Here is a 12,012-nt window from a genome sequence, read left to right on the forward strand (position 1 = left end):
TTTTATTAACATATAATGTATTATTTGTTTCAGGGGTACAAGTTTGTGATTCATCAGTCTTACACAATTCACAACACTCACCATAGCACATACCCTACCCAGTGTCCTATCCCTCCCATCCTCCTCCACTCCAGCAACCCTCAGTTTGTTTCCTGAGATTCAGTCTCTTACGGTTTGTCTCCCTCTCTGGTTTCATCTGTTTCATTTTTTCCTCTTTCCCCTATGATCCTCTGCCTTGCTTCTCAAATTCCACATATCAGTGGGATCATATGATGATTATCTTTCTCTGATTGACTTACTTCACTTAGCATAACACCTTCTAGTTCCGTCCACATCATTGCAAATGGCAAGATTTCATTTTTTGATGGCTGCATAATATTCCATTGTGTGTGTGTATTTTGTACCAGTACCATACTGCTTTGATGACTACAGCTTCGTAGTGTATCTTGGAATCTGGGATTGTGATCCCTTTAGCATTGTTCTTCTTTCTCAAGATTGTTTTGATTATTCAGGCTCTTTTTATTTATTTTAAAGATTTATTTATTTATTTGAGAGAGAGTGAAAGAGATGTGAGCATGAGCAGGGGGAAGGGCAGAGGGAGAGAATCTTAAGCAGACTCCCTGCTGAGAGTTCTTTGCCAATTTGGATGCCTTTTATTTCTTTCTGTTGTCTGATTGTTGAGGCTAGGACTTCTAGTACTATGTTGATAATTGGCCATCCCTGCCATGTTCCTGACCTTAGGGGAAACCTCTGTCTTTCCCCATTGAGAATGATATTCACTGTGGGCTTTTCATATACGGCTTGTATGATCTTGAGGTATGTTCCTTCTGTCCCTACACTGTGAAGAGTTTTAATCACGAAAGGATGCTGTATATTGTCAAAGGCTTTTTCTGCACCTATTGAGAGGATCATATGGTTCTTGTCCTTTCTTTTATTAATGTAGTGTATCACATTGATTCGTGGATGTTGAACCAACCTTGCAGCCCGGGAACAAATCCCACTTGGTCGTGGTGAATAATCCTGTTAATGTACTGTTGGATCATATTGGCTAGTATTTTGGTGAGAATTTTGCATCCGTGTTCATCAGGGATATTGGTCTGTAATTCTCCTTTTTGATGGGGTCTTTGTCGGTTTTGGGATCAAGGTAATACTGGCCTCATAAAATGAGTTTGGAAGTTTTCCTTCCATTTCTATTTTTCGAAACAGCTTCAGAAGGATAGATGTTAGTTCTTCTTTAAATGTTTGGTGGAATTCCCCCGGGAAGCCATCTGGCCCTGGACTCTTGTTTGTTGGGAGATTTTTGATTCCTGCTTCAATTTCCTTGCTGGTTATGGGTCTGTTCAGGTTCTCTATTTCTTCCTGGTTCAGTTTTGGTAGTTTATATGTCTCTAGGAATGCATCCATTTCTTACAGATTGCCTCATTTATTGGCATATAGTTGCTCATGATATGCTCTTATAATTGTTTGTATTTCTTTGGTGTTGGTCATGATCTCTCCTCTTTCATTCATGATTTAATTTATTTGGGTCCTTTCTCTTTTCTTTTGATAAATCTGGCCAGGGGTTTATCGATGTTATTAATTCTGTCAAAGAACTAGCTCCTAGTTTTGTTGGTCTATTTGACTGTTCTTTTGGTTTCTAGTTCATTGATTTCTGCTCTCATCTTTATTAATTCTCTTCTCCTGCTGGGTTTAGGCTTTATTTGCTGTTCTTTCTCCAGCTCCTTTAGGTGTAAGGTTAGGTTGTGTGTTTGAGACCTTTCTTGCTTCTTGAGAAAGGCTTGTATTGCTGCTGTATACTTTCCTCTTAGGACTGTTTTTGCTACATCCCAAAGATTTTGAACAGTTGTGTTTTCGTTTTCATTTGTTTTCATGAATTTTTAAAATTCTTCTTTAGTTTCCTGGTTGACTCATTCATTCGTTAGTATGCTCTTTAGCCTCCATGTATTTGAGTTCTTTCCAACTTTCCTCTTGTATTGAGTTCCAGTTTCAAAGCATTATGGTCCAAAAATATGCAGGGAATGATCCCAAACTTTTGGTACCAGTTGAGACCCGATTTGAGACCCAGGATGTGATCTGTTCTGGAGACTGTTCCATGCACACTGGAGGAGAATGTGTATTCTGTTGCTTTAGGATGGAATACTCTGAGTATATCTGGGAAGTCCATCTGGTCCAGTGTGTCTTTCAGAGCCCTTGTTTCCTTGTTGATCATCTGCTTAGATGATCTGCCCATTGCAGTGAGTTGGGTGTTAAAGTCCCCTACTCTTATTGTATTATTATCAATGTGTTTCTGTAATTTTGTTACTAATTGGCTTATATTATTGGCTGCTCCCATGTTTGGGACATAAATATTTACAGTTGTTAGATCTTTTTGTTGGGTAGACCCTTTAATTATGATACAGTGTCATTCCTCATCTCTTATTACAGTCTTTGGTTTAAAATCTAATTTGTCTGATATAGGGATTGCCACCTCAGCTTTCTTTTGATGTGCATTAGCATGGTAAATGGTTTTCCACCCCCCTCTCTTTCAATGTGGTGGTGTCTTTGGGTCTAAAATGAGTCTCCTGCAGACAGTATATGGATGGGTCTTGCTTTTTTATCCAATCTGATACCCTGTGTCTTTTGATTGGGACATTTAGCCCATTTATATTCATATTAACTATTGAAAAATATGAATTTAGTGCCATTGTATTGCCTTTAAGGTGGGTGACTGTTACTATATATTGTCTCTGTTCCTTTCTGATCTATGTTGCTTTAGGCTCTGTCTTTGCTTAGAGGACCCCTTTCAATATTTCTTGTAGGGCTGGTTTGGTGATCGCAAATTCTTTTAGTGCCTGTTTGTTCTGGAAGTTTTTTTTTTTTTTACCTCTTGTATTTTCAGTGACAGCTTAGCTGGATATGGTATTCTTGGCTGTATATTTTTCTGGTTTAGTGCCCTGAATATATCATGCTGATCCTTTCTGGCCTGCCAGGTCTCTGTGGATGGGTCTGCTGCCAGTCTAATGTTTCTACCATTGTAGGTTACAGACCTGTTGTCCCGAGCTGCTTTCAGGATTTTCTCTTTGTCTCTGAGAGTTGTAAGTTTTACTATTAGATTTTGGGCTTTTGACCTATTTTTTAGTGATTTTTGAGGGTGTTCTGTGCCTCCTCGACTTGAATGCCTGTTTCCTTCCCCAGATTAGGAAAGTTCTCCACTATAATTTGCTCCAATATACCTTCTGCCCCTCTCTTTCTTTTTCTGGGATCCCAATTATTCTAATATTGTTTCACTTTATGGTATTACTTATCTCTTGAATTCTCCCATTGTGATCTAGTAGTTGTTTATGTCTCTTTTTCTCAGCTTCTTCATTCTCCATCATTTGGTCTTCTGTATTACTAATTCTCTCTTCTTCCTCATTTATCCTAGCAGTTAGAGCCTCCAGTTTTGATTGTACCTCATTAGTAGCCTTTTTGGTTTCGACTTGGTTAGATTTTATTTCTCTAGAAAGGGGTTCTCTAGGATCTTCTGTGCTTTTTTCAAGATACTAGCCAGCTAGTATCTTTACATTCGTCATTCTGAACTCTAGTTCCAACATCTTCCTAATGTCCATGTTGATTATGTCCCTGGCAGTCGGTACTGCCTCTTGTTCTTTTTTTTTTTTTTTTTCTTTTGAGGTAAGTTTTTCCCATTTTTTAATTTAGTCTTGAGAAAAATAGATGAACAAGAGAACAAATTGCTAAAAGGATAACAACCACTCCAGAAAAAAATACACTGAAAAAATCAGAAGAGACCCAAAACCAGGGTGGGGGAAAGAAAGAAAAGAATATGATCAGGCTGGTGAATAGAACAGAGCCACACACTAGATTTTTGGTATATTTTGGTGTGTTAGAAGAAGCTGACTCCCAAAATTTTAGGGAAAGAAAAACTTACATACAAAAATAAGGGTAAATACAATATAGGGATGGAATATGACTGTAAAAATGAAAATTTAAAAATTTAAAAAGAATTGATAAATTGGTTGAAAAAAGAAAGAAGGAAAATTTAAAAAATAGAAAAATAAAAAATAAAATTAACTTCGAAAGACTAAAGAGTCATGGAAAAAAAGCCATGAATTCTATTTTCTGTATTCCTCTATCACTGAAGTTTTGCATTTCTCATTGATCAGTGCACTTGGTCTCGGCTGGATGTTCTTGCTGATCTTATGGGGGGGGGGGCTGTTGCAGTGATTCTGAAATGTCTTTGCCCCAGGTGGAATTGTACTGCCCTTGCCAGGGTCAGGCTAAGTAATCTGCTCTGGTTGCTCTTTAGCTTTTGTTCCCTGAAGGCTTTCCGCGCAGCTTTAGAGGACCGAAATGAAAATGGCGGCCTCCTAATCTCTGGCCCCGGAGGAGTCTAGAGCTTGGGGCCCCCCACCTCAGTGCATTCTCAGAGAAAAGCAGTCAATCGCTCCTGTCTCCCTGGTGTCTGGCTGCACTCCTGTGCTCACCAGGCCTGTAACTGAGTGTTTCTAACTGTGGCACACGACCCCTTTTGGAGTCTCCAAACCCAGTAGATTCCTGCAGTGCGCTCCCTGGCCACTCCTCCCAGGGGAGGAAGGGGAGTCTCCCCAGATCTGCCGCTTTCTGGGCCCCGGCTGGAAGGGCAGTGGCCCAGCTGAGCCACGGATCACGGTTTATGGCCACCCCGAGCTGAGAGCCAACTCCTTGGCTCACTCTTCGTGGCTGGGTTCCCTGCTCTGATACCTGGGAGCTCTGCCACACTCAGGCAACCTTAGTGTTTTTGTGACCCCAATAGTCCTGAGACCCCACTGTCCCAGAGAGGGGTCTACCTCCCGGCCCCCCATTAGCCACTGGAGCGACATCCCTCACAGGAGCAGACTTCTAAAAGTTCCGATTTTGTGCCTGAGACTGTATCATTTGCCAGTAGCTGGCTGATGGAGACTCCCTCCCTCCACAGTCTATCTTCCCGTGTATCGCCTCAGATTTGCTTCTCCGCACATCCTACCTTCCAGAAAGTGGTCACTTTTCTGTTCATAGAGTTGCTACTGTTCTTTTCTCTGATATCCTGTTGAGTTTGTAGGTATTCAGAATGGTTTGATAACTATCTAGCTGAATTCCTAGGACCAGATGAAATTTAGGTGTCCTACTCCTCTGCCATCTTGCTAGCTCTCCTGGAGAGTTTTCTCTTGTGGTTTCTTAGAAGACTTATGAAGCAAACTGGTCTAAAAAAGGTCAAATTTGGAAATTATATTTTGAATTAAGGTCTTCGATACCATACTTTGAATAAGTAATTAAGCATAGTAGTTATCAATAATATATATACTGACTATTCATTTAACCAGTGCCATCTAGTGATAGCTCATGATGCAGCAGCTATCATGAACCCCAGTGCATTTTTATGATTTTTGTAAATTCATTTCTGTTAGTGGTAATATTTATGGGTAATGCTTATCCATGTGGCTTATTCTCCCATTCTTATTCTATACCTCTCTCAGAAGTAGTTGAGGAGTGGTACAATGATTTCTGACACCAACTACCCAGGGTTGAACCAAACTTCACAGATAAGGACATAGTCCTCCATGAGGCTTCTCTTACTTTGGACATCAGCAGCTAGTTTTGTTGGAGTCCACAAGCCATCTTTATTCTGGCTACAAAATGTGCGGGTTTCCACATCCTGTCAAGTTTGATAAATCACTAGAATGACTTACAGAACTCAGGAAAGTGCTGTACTTCATGATTACAGTTCTGTTGTAGTACAAGCTAAAAATGAGAACTAGCCAAAGTGTGGGGAGATGATAGGGCATGGTCTGGGAGTGGTCTACATGTGAAACTTCTGTCAGCCTCAGGGATAGATCCCCCTCCTCTCCTGGAACATCAGTACTATTGCCACCCAGCATGCTCACGTGAGTTTCAGTGTGCAGAGCTTTTATTGAGATTTCACTGGCCATGTCGCTCAGTCTCCAGACTCCCTACTTTCCCCTGAGGTCTGGCTGATATCAAGTGGCTCAAGCTTGGATCTAACCTTTTAGTCACATCTTCCTGGTGTGGTCTTTCTGGTGTGGCCAGCTCCCATCTGTGTTATCTCTTCAGCATAAACTATATAGAAACTCACCATGACTTAGTATATTAGTGTAAACTATTGGGTTTGGGTCCAGGGACCTACCATGAATAACAAAGAGCCTCCCATCACTTGGAATATTCCAAGGATTTAGAAGTTACTTCCCAGAAACCAAGCCAAAGGCTAGTGAAGTTAGCATGTACATGGTTTAGTCTATATAAGCTGATGAAATTATGTCCTTGTTAAGGAATTTGTTAGAATAACTTAGGTTTAATAAAATGTGGGAGTCAGCTGAAAATGGTCCATAGAAGCAAATGATATTTTCTTACTACACCATTTCTAGGCATATTAGTGATTTTTTTAATTAAATTATTCAACTTTTACTAACTTCTCATTGTATTTGATAACTATTGTTGAGAAATTCATTAATTTTTTAAGTGTAGGTCTACGTACCTCAGTTAAATATCCTCTTCCTCTTTTATTTTTCTCTTTCTTAGAGAAGTTGAGTATTTTCCCTTAGGTTGAACATTATTACTTTGATTTTAATGCTTTATATCCTGGAAGATGTTTTTAATGGACATGATACAGCCAGTACTTTCAACATTTTTTTCCATATGTACATATTTTTAGCCCAACATCCATAGATTGTCTGCACTGCTTTTGAAATGTAGTATCTGGGTCAAATGAAGACAGAAGCATTGCTTTGTTTTGAATTTTATAAAAAAAATTTCTAATAAAATTTGCACATGCAAAATGATTGTAAAGTGTGCAGGGACCCCCCTGGGTGGCTCAGTTGGTTGGGCATCTGACTCTTGATTTCAGCTCAGGTCATGATCTCAGGGTCTTGAGATTGAGCCCCGTGTCAGGCTCTGTGTCCAGCAGGAAGTCTGCTTCTCTATCTTTGCCCCTCCCCCTGTTTGTGCTCTCTTCCTTTCTCTAAAATAAATAAATACATCTTAAAAAAAATACAGAACAGTATAACATGAAAATTTGTGACCCTCTCAACCCTGTCCTCCAGACTCTCTTCTTAAGCAGTATCTTGTATATAATTTCATGGTTAGACTGTGCATATGTGTACATACCCCTTTCTTCTATATCTAGTAGCATATATCCTGTTCTGTATTTGAAAATACTAGTTTTATGATTTATAGTATAGGGACCTGACCATAACCTTTTGAGAATAAAAAGCAGTGGAATGCATCTATTTGACCTGGAGCAGTTCCTGTCTGCTGCTAAGGTTTTCATTACAGATGCAAGAAAAAAGTGTCTTTGCCCTTTCTGTCTGTCTAATTATGGCAGCCATGATTGAATGGGGGAATACAAGGGGGAAATATGGAGAGAGAATTTTTGCAACTCAGAAATAACTTGTAAACACTGAAGAGCCTCTTATACTCCAAAAAAGAAACTGAAATTTTAGTTAAAAAACGTAACCTAGACCTAGGCATAAAACTGTATTAATCAGCCTTTATCTCTGGGTGTAAAGAAAGTTCATTGTATACCAAACTAGTACTTGCTGTGGGTTATGGAAGGTGTCAAATAGCACTTACTATGTCATATTGAAATTATATGTTTGCTTGTTTACTGTCTAGATGCTGTTCCTTTGGGCAAAGACTTATATACCTGTTTATCTCCCCAAGACCAGCAAAGTACTTAGCATATGGGTGGTGCTCAGTTCAGTATGTATTTTGTAAGAGAGCTTGGCTTTTCAATGTGGCAATGTTGAAATTTATTTTAAAAAACTAAATTCATAGTAAGAAGAAATTCACTAAGAGATTTAATATTTTCAGTAAGTTATTTAATAAAATTTCATGAATTAAATTTTAAAAACAATTTTCTATCAAATATGGTCTTATTAATAAGAAGAAAAAGATGTTAGGTTAATCTTAGATAAATCTTCAAATCCAGCAATTAATATGTCACTGTATTTGTCCGTGTTCCTCAGAGAACTACTAGGATGTGTGTAAGTAAATACATATAATACATAAATACATATAAATGTGGAGAGAGAAATAATTAAGGAGTTGGCTTGTGATTATGAGGCTGAAAATTCTCGTATCTGTGAGGTAAGCCGTGAAGCTGGTGACCCCAGGAAGAGCTGATGTTGCAGTTCTGAGTCTGAAGATTGTTGTCAGAATTCCTTCTTGCTTGGGAAAGGTCAGTCTTTGTTAAGGCCTTCCACTGATTGGATGAAGCCCACTCACATTATGGAGGGCAGGTTGTTTTACTCAAAGTCTACCAATTTAAATGTTAATCTCACCCAAAAACTACTCTCACAGAAATATCCATAATAACGTTTGACCAAATATCTGGGCACCTTGGCAGCCAAGTAGACACCTAAAATTAACCATCATAGTCACCACTGAAATCTTTTTTTTTTTAATGACTTTCTTTACAAGTGGCATAGAAATAATGTTAAAAATTAAATGCAAGTAGGATTTCACATAACTGTTAGCACTACTAAATCTTTAGTGTTTGCTGACTTGTCTAATATTGCAAATGTGTTGTTATGTGAACAAGTTAGACCTCTCAGACAAAATTGATAAATTCCTAGAAAGACCCTAATTACTGAAATTGATTGAAGAAGAAATAGAAAATCTAAATAGACCTATAACATGTAAAGAAATTGAATTCTTTATTAAAAATCTTTCACAAAGAAAAGCCCAGGCCTGGGTGGCTTCATTGATGAAATCTACCAAACATTTAAAGAAGCAATAATACCATTCCTTTATAAACTTGAAACAAAAGAGAAAGGCACACTTCCCAACACATATTGTGAGGCTAGGATTATCCTAATATCAAGGCCAGATAAAGTTTTCACAAGAAAAGTACAAAGTAGTATGTCTTATGAATATAGATGCAGAAATCCTAAACAAAATATTAACATTAAAACTGACAACATATAAAAATGATTATACACTCTGGTCAAGTGAGCTTCATCTTAGTAATGCAAGTTTTAGTCTAATATTTGAAAATTAATATATATTGGATTAATAGAGTTAAGGACAGAAAGCACATGATTATCTCAGTAGTTGCTGAAAAAGCACTTGACCAAATCCAACACCGACTTACGATAAAAACTGTCAACAAGCTTGAAATAGATCTTTCAATTCTAAAGAAAGGCATCTGTGGAAAAACCTATAGCCAACATCACACTTAATAGTTTATAACTGCAAAGCTTTCCTTCTAAGAGCAAGAAAAAGGCAAGGATGTGTACTGTTAACACTTCATTCAATTTTGTGCTGAGGGTTCTAGCCCATGCAATGAAAGAATACAAGAAATGAAAGGCATCAAAGTTAGAAATAATACTGTCCTTGTTTGCAGATGGCATGGTTCTGTTTGGAGAAAATCCTAAGAAATCCACAAAAAAACTATTAGAAATCATGAGCTTATTAGCAAGTTCACAGAATATGTGATCAATAAAAAAGTTATGTTTCTACATACTAACAATGAACAATCTGAAAATACTAAGTAAACCATTAATTCACAATAGCAACAAATAGAATAAAATACAATTGATCCTTGAACAACATGGGCTTGAACTGGTTGTCTATTATACATGGACTTCTTTCAATAAATGTATTGGAAATATTTTTGGAGATTTGTGACAATTTGAAAAATTTCATAGATGTGTAGCATAGAAATATTGAAAAAAATTTAAGAAATTAGGTCTATCAGGGTGCCTGGGTGGCTCAGTCATTTGAGCGTTTAACTCTTGATTTTGGCTCAGGTCATGATATCAGGGCCCTGAGATCGAGCCCTGTGTAGGGCTCCCCGCTCAGTGGGAAATCTGATTGAGGATTCTCTCTCTCCCTCCCTCTGCTCCTCCCCCCTGATTGTGCGTGCCTTTGCTCATTCTAAAATAAATCTTTAAAAAAAAAAAAAGTACCGTGAATGTATAAAATATATGTGGATACTAGTCTGTTTTATCATTTACTACCATGAAATGTATACAAATCCATTAAAAGTTATCGATACTTACACCCCAAACACAGACTATACTGTGCATGTTGCCATTTGCATTCAAGAGAAATGTAGATAAATGTAGAGATGCACTATTAAATTTTAACTGCATGAAATTAACTGTTTATACTGTACTAATTTCATAGCCACCTCCTGTTGCTATTGTAATGAGCTCAGTTGTTGCAAGTATCCACTTAAAAAACCATGTGGTGCTGGCGTGCATGACTGGCTCTGTCGGAAGAGCACGTGACTCTTGATCTCAGGGTTGTGAATTTGAGCTCCACGTTGGATGTAGAGATTAAATAAATAAGTCCATGTGATGCTAATCATCTCTGGGGGGCAGTTCATTTCCAGTAAATGGTGTAGTGGAGTAAAAAGTGGTATCTCTGGATTCTTGTGTGTTTTTCAGTGTCTTTAGTGCAATATTGTAAACTTCGGGTTACACCCTGGGATCCATACAAAGTGCCACTGATGATGCTGGGAGTGCTCCTAAGAAGTAGAGAAAGTCATATTAAATTAAAAATTGAATTGCTTGATATGTAGATGAAGGTCGATAGCTATGAGTTGGCCCACCATTTCAAGATAAGAGAATCCTGCGTATGGACCACTGTGAAAAAGAAAAAAAAAAAAAAAAAAGAAATTCATGAAGCCATTGCTGTGCTTTGCCAGCAGGTGTGAAACCTTGCACTTTTTGTGAATACCTTTTTATGTTGTATTGAAAATGGAACTTTTATGTGGGTGCAGGATTGCTACAAGAAAGTCATACCTATAGACTGTACTATGATTTGAGGAAAAGCAAAGTTATTATGAGACAACTTAAAGCAAAAGGAAGATGAAGAATCTAAAGGTGGAGAATTTAATGCCAGCAAGAGATGGTTTGATAATTTTGGAAAGAGGTTTGTCTTAAACAATATCAAGATCAGGGGAAGCAGCTCCTGCTGATGAAGAGGCAGTAGACGAATTCCCAGATGCCATTAAGAAAATCGGTGTGGAGAAAGAATATCTGCCTGAACAGGTTTTAATGCAGATGAAGGTGCCCTATTTCAGGAAAAAAATGCCACAAAGGACATGTGGTAAGGAAAAGATGTGAGCACCAGGATTTAAGGCAGGAGGGGCTAAGCTAACTCTGTTTTGTGCAAATGCAGTTGGGTTTATGGTCAGGACTGCCCTTATCTATAAAACTGCTAATGTGTGAGTCTTGAGGGGAAAAAAAATAAATACCAGCTTACCAGTCTTCTGGTTGTGCAAAAAGAAGGGCTGAACAATGAGAACTTCTTTCCTGCATTGATTCCATTGATGCTTTTTCCCTGATATTGATATCTGTTGATATTGGACAATGCCCCTGACTACCCAGAACCCCATGAATTCAACACTGAAGATGTTGAGGTAGTCTACTTGCCTCCAAACACAACATCTTTTATTCAGCCTCTAAATCGGGGTTATAGGGACGTGTATGGCTCATTACATATGGTACTCCATGGAAAGGATTGTCAACACTATGGAAAATAACCCTGATAGGGAGAACACCATGAAAGTCCAGAAGGATTGAAGGACGTCATCATTTTTATAGGAAAAGCCATGAAAGCCATTAGGCCTGCTGTAATAAACTCCTGCTGGAGAAAAGTATGTCCAGATGTTGTGCATGACCTCCTAGGATTTATAGTAGAGCCAGTCAAGGAACTCATGAAAGAGATTGTGGACGTGGCAAAAAAAGGTGGTGGATAAATGGTTTCAAGGTAAAAATTGTGGAGAAATTCAAGAGCTAATAGATACCATGCCAGAGGAATTAACAGAAGATGACGTGATGGAGGTGAGTACTTCGGAACCAGTGCCGGGTGATGAGGAAGAAGACCTCAAAGAGCAGTGCCAGAAAACAAATTGACATCTGACAACCTAGCAGAAGTGTTTCAGTTATTCAAGACTGCTTTTGACTTCTTTCACAACGTGGGCTCTTCTGTGTTAATGGGCACTGAAATTAAAGGACGTGGTGGAAGAAGGATTGGTAGGGTATAGGAACA

The 12,012-nt window shown here is 38.4% G+C and overlaps 1 protein-coding gene and 1 non-coding gene across 8 annotated transcripts in view; both read left to right on the plus strand.

The window, feature by feature from the left end:
* CSPP1 (centrosome and spindle pole associated protein 1) overlaps window positions 1–12,012 on the plus strand; it is a 332,365-nt gene that overhangs the window by 16,228 nt on the left and 304,125 nt on the right. The gene's annotated exons all lie outside the window — the stretch shown is intronic.
* Window positions 7,230–7,359, plus strand: LOC125282263 (small nucleolar RNA SNORA31). Its single transcript, XR_007189415.1, has one exon. It is a non-coding gene; the product is annotated as a small nucleolar RNA SNORA31 (small nucleolar RNA).

Source organism: Ursus arctos, unplaced genomic scaffold (genome assembly GCF_023065955.2).
Source record: "Ursus arctos isolate Adak ecotype North America unplaced genomic scaffold, UrsArc2.0 scaffold_6, whole genome shotgun sequence".
Lineage (NCBI taxonomy): Eukaryota > Metazoa > Chordata > Mammalia > Carnivora > Ursidae > Ursus > Ursus arctos.